This window comes from Microcebus murinus, chromosome 2 (genome assembly GCF_040939455.1).
Source record: "Microcebus murinus isolate Inina chromosome 2, M.murinus_Inina_mat1.0, whole genome shotgun sequence".
Lineage (NCBI taxonomy): Eukaryota > Metazoa > Chordata > Mammalia > Primates > Cheirogaleidae > Microcebus > Microcebus murinus.
Genome location: NC_134105.1, coordinates 19,009,870 through 19,015,057, shown reverse-complemented (window position 1 = coordinate 19,015,057; position 5,188 = coordinate 19,009,870). Strand labels below are relative to the sequence as shown.

The window sequence follows — 5,188 nt, the reverse complement described above, 5'->3', positions numbered from 1 at the left end:
GCGAGTGCAACAGCGCTTCTCGCGATACTTCATAGAGTTGTGATGTTTTGGTTTCCATGGAGCTGCCCTCTGAGAGAACGAGGGAAGCTATTGGACCGAGGGCGTGGCATTGTTGAACTAGAACTCTGTCACCACCCAGAGCCCAGAGAGGGTGGGGAGCTTGTAAAAGAAGCCCTCCATCATCGGAGCAGGAGGGTTCCACCCAACCCTCTCATCCAAGGAAGAAGTGGCTACTACGAGGGGCAACTTAGAAGGGTGCCCTCCAACCCCCTAAAAAGAAAGGGATTCTAGGGTCATTGACCTCCTAAGAGAAAAGGAGAGCCCCAGAGAGAGCACACCTATGTTACGGAAGAGGGATATTAGATGACAGTCCTTCCAGGAGGCATAAGACGAATAGTCAGGAGTCCCCGTGGCCTGGAGGACACTCAGAGTGGGATACAGTTGGCCTAGGCCTGCTTTCTACTGTTTTCTCCCGTTGCTCCTCCAGCTTGTCTCGCAAGCAACCACCTGGGGTTTCCTGGCAGGGCTTGGTCCCTGGAAGGAAGCCACGCGCTTCGGGCTCCTCTGCCTCTTTTTGACTCCCAGCTTGGCGCTCACACAGGCTGTCCAAGGCATGACAGACTTCTTGAGGCTTTGGCAAAGCTTCCTGCAGTGCTGACCTTTCCAAGTCCGGCCTTTTAGCTGCTCTTGGGCTTAGATTACTTTTGCCTCTGGCAACCACCTGTATAGAACTAATTACAGTTTTACCTCAATGCAGTTGAAGATGCACCTATAGCTTCTATTTTCGTGCTCCAACAAAATTAACTCTCTTCTAAAGCCCAGTCTAGCTATGTGGGTTCCCCCTAAAGATGTGCATTAATCGAAGGTTTAGGCTCTGGAATCAGAAAATGAAGGTTCCACATGTACCTATTACCAAACTTCTCAGAGCCTCATTTTCCTCAATTGTACAATTGAGCCATTGTGAAGATCAAAAACAGTACACGGAGGAGAATGCAGGAAAATTGTTTAATGAGTAAGCGGTTTTACTTTGGAGTCATGAAAATGTTTTGGAACTAGATAGAGGTTAGGGTTGTACAACACTGTGAATGTACTAACACTGAATTGTTCACTTTAAAATGGTTAATTTTGTTATGTGAATTTCACTTCAAATTGTTTCAAAAAAAGAATGCAGCCTCAGGAGCCAGAATGCTTGACTTTGTTTTTTTTTTTTTTTTCTCAGACAGAGTCTCACTCTGTTGCCCTGGGTAGAGTGTTGTGGCATCAGCCTAGCTCACAGCAACCTCAAACTCCTGGGCTCAAGCGATCCTCCTGCCTCATCCTCCTGCGCAGCTGGGACTACAGGCATGTACCACCATGCCCCGCTAATTTTTTGTATATATTTTTAGTTGGCCAATTAATTTCCTTTTATTTTTAGTAGAGATAGGGTCTCGCTCTTGCTTAGGCTGGTCTTGAACTCCTGAGCTCAAATGATCCGCCCACCTCAGCATCCCAGAGTGCTAGGATTAAAGGCGTGAGCCACGGAGCCCGGTCCCAGAATGCTTGACTTTGAATCCCTGCTCTACTACTTAGAAGCTGTATGACTTTGGGCACATTAAAAACAAAACAAACAAGAAACAATACATGGAACTTAGCGCACTAATAATAAATGTTAGTATTAGAAGAAGAAACTGCATTTCTTCTAGGGAGATGCTGGTACCCTGAGTCATGTAAACCCAGACTTTCTTCTCACACACATACTCCACACTGGGGAGAAGGTAGGGGACTTGCTCAGGTAAAGGTCAGGGAAAAAACTCTCTGAGGAAGTTAAAGACCTGAAAATTGAGAAGGAGTTAGCCAAGAATATTCTGGGCAGTGGAAGAGAGAATACTTAGGTGGAATCGAGCATGGCATGATCAAGAACAGAGAAGAGGCCGGGCATGGTGGCTCACGCCTGTAATCCTAGCACTCTGGGAGGCTGAGGTGGGTGGATCATTCAAGGTCAGGAGTTGGAAACCAGCCTGAGCAAGAGTGAGATCATGTCTCTACTAAAAAATAGAAATAAATTAATTGGCCAACTAAAAATATATAGAAAAAATTAGCTGGGCATGGTGGCACATGCCTGTAGTCCCAGCTACTTGGAAGGCTAAGGCAGAAGGATTGCTTAAGCCCAGGAGTTGGAGGTTGCTGTGAGCTAGGCTGACGCCATGGCACTCTAGCCTAGACAACAGAGTGGGTTCTCAAAAAAAAAAAAAAAAGGGCCGGGCGCTGTGGCTCACGCCTGTAATCCTAGCACTCTGGGAGGCCGAGGCGGGCGGATTGCTCAAGGTCAGGAGTTCAAAACCAGCCTGAGCGAGACCCCGTCTCTACCATAAAAATAGAAAGAAATTAATTGGCCAACTAATATATATATAAAATCAGCCGGGCATGGTGGCTTGTGCCTGTAGTCCCAGCTACTCGGGAGGCTGAGGCAGGAGGATAGCTTGAGCCCAGGAGTTTGAGGTTGCTGTGAGCTAGGCTGACGCCACGGCACTCACTCTAGCCTAGGCAAGAAAGCGAGACTCTGTCTCAAAAAAAAAAAAAAAAAAAAGAAACGGAGAATAGGGCACAGCGGACACCAGGGCTCCGAGATGGCATCAGTCGTACCAGTGAAGGAAAAGAAACTCATGGATGTCAAACTAGGGGAGCCACCAAGCTGGATTTTGATGTGGGTTTTCACCCCTAAAGGCATTGCTGAAGCCTTTCAAAAAGGTTGCTACTGGTATTACAACAAGTATGTCAACATGAAGAAGGGGAGCATCACTGGGGTTTCTATGGTGCTGGCAGCTTATGCGCTTTTCAACTACTGCCTTTCTTACAAAGAGCTCAAATACAAGGGCAGTACCACTGAAGAGGAGCCCATGTAGGGGGTGCACTTTGCACTCCTGACCTTAACCTCCTTGGCCCAGCACCCTCTGTGAGGAACTTGATCATTGCTGAATCCTTTCAGATCCTAGTGAGAATTAACCTCCAAATAAAGATGACTGGGAAAGAAAGAAAGAAGGAAGGAAGGGAGGGAGGGAGGAAGTAATGGGGGGAGGGAGAGAAGAGGCCAGGTGCAGAGGCTCACGGCTTTGTGCATGGCACTTTGGGAAGCCAAGGCAGGAGGATCACTTGAGGCCAGGAGTTAGAGACCAGCCTGGGCAACATAGCGAGACCCCATCTCTACAAAAAATTTTAAAAATTAGCCAGGTGTGGTGGTGTGCACCTGTAGTCCCAGCTACTTGGAAGATTGAGGCAGGATTGCTTGAGTCCAAGAGTTCAAGGTTACAGTGAGCTATGATCAGGCTACTGCACTCCAGCCCAGGCAACAGAGTGAGACCCTGTCTCTAAAAAAAGAAAGAAAAGAAAAAAGAAAAACAGAGAAAAGGCCAGTATAGCTAGGGTTCAGTGGGTCAGAGAGAAATTGGAGATGTCAGCAGGGATGCAGGGGCTATGTAAACCTTGACATGGATATGGATATGTGGCAAAGTACTGTGGGAAAGAAGCTATTGGCAGTTTTTAAGCAGGTAAGTAACATGATTGGATTTATATTTTTAAAATATTTGTCTGGCTGCTATGAGAAGAATAAGTTGCAAGGGGCTGGAGTAAAGGCAGAGAGATCATTTAGGAGGCTATTGCAGTCATCTAGGTGGGAGATGGTGGTTAGATTGCTTGAGTCCAGGAGTTTGGTGGTTAAAAGGTAACAGTGGAGAGAAGTGGACAGATTCAAGATATATTTTGGAGGCAGAATCAACAGGACTTAGGGATGGATTGGATTTGGGAGGTGGTGAGGGAAAGGAAGAAATTATGGTCAATGTGTCCAGCTATGTGGAGGGTGGTATCATTTCCAGCAAAAGAGAAGACTAGAAGGACAGATTTCAGAAATAAAACCAAGAGTTTTGTTTTGACATGTTAAGTTCTAAATGCCTGTGGGACATCCAAGGAGAGACACCATGAGGGCAGGTGGCTCTATTCTGTCTTCTGTTAGAGGAGAGGTCTGGGATGAAGATCGAGTTTTGAAGATCAGCAGGTATTTAGTGCCCTGAAACCACATATGACCTTGGAAGCCTAGTGACAGAGGAGAACAGTGTGTCTTCATGAGTTAAGGGGAGTTCCATCCAGTCAAGGAGGAGACGCACTAGTCACAGTGTCATTTGCTACTGAGAGACTAAAGTGAGGACAGAGGACAGTGACTGGTGTTTCCTGAATGTCTACCCTGTAAAAACTTGCTCCTTCTCCACTTATCTAGTTTTCCTCCTTCATGTGTCTTTGGCAGCAGCGGTTGGGTGTGCCCCTGAGGGAGTAACGGGAGAAGAGAATATTTCTAGCAGTATTGTTCATAATTGCAAAAGAAAAGGTGAAAGAACAAAATAACTATCTATTCACAGAACATGGAATGAATGAATTGTGCTGTGCACAGGGTGTCATGGAAGTTCGGAGAGGGGACAATCGGCTTCAACTGGGTTAGCTCTTCCAGAATGTCATTGCTTGACAGTCTCCAGAGAATCTTCATTTTAAGGAGGATGGCATAGTTCCAAGGTGGAGAAGGGGAGTTGATAACAATTATGACTGGCTTTGGTTGCAGGTATGAATTTTCAGTTCACAAAGTCAGAAATGAAACTTTTTTAAAAGCTAAGGCCGCAAGTGGTGGCTCATGCCTATAATCCCAGCACTTTGGGAGTGCCAGGTGGGAGGATCACTTGAGGCCAGGAGTTTGAGACTAGCCTGAACAACATAGTGAGACACTGTCTCTACAAATAATAATAATAATAATAATAATAAAAATTAGTCAAGCATGGTGGCAACCACCTGTGGTCCTAGTTACTTGGGAAGCTGAGGCAGGATGATTGCTTGAGTCCAGGAGTTTGAGTAAGCTATGATCCTGCCACTGCACTCCAGCCTGGATGAAAGAATGAGAACCTGTCTCTTAAAAAAGAAAAAAGGAAAAAAAAAAAAAAACCAGGACAGGCATGGTAGCTCATGCCTGTAGTCCTAGCACTCTGGGAGGCCAAGGTGGGAGGATCACTTGAAGTCAGGAGTTTGAGACCAGCCTGAGTAAGAGCGAGAACCCATCTCTACCAAAAAATAGAAAAAAATTAGCCAGGTGTGGTGGCATATATCTGCAGTCCCAGCTACTTGGGATGCTGAGGCTGGAGGATCACTTGAGCCCAGGAGTTTGAGGTTGCAGTGA

At 46.2% G+C, this 5,188-nt stretch overlaps 1 pseudogene; it reads left to right on the top strand.

Annotated features, from left to right (window-relative positions):
* Positions 1-2,606: 2,606 nt before the first annotated feature.
* Positions 2,607-2,882, top strand: LOC105863552 (ATP synthase F(0) complex subunit f, mitochondrial pseudogene; annotated as a pseudogene).
* Positions 2,883-5,188: the final 2,306 nt, after the last annotated feature.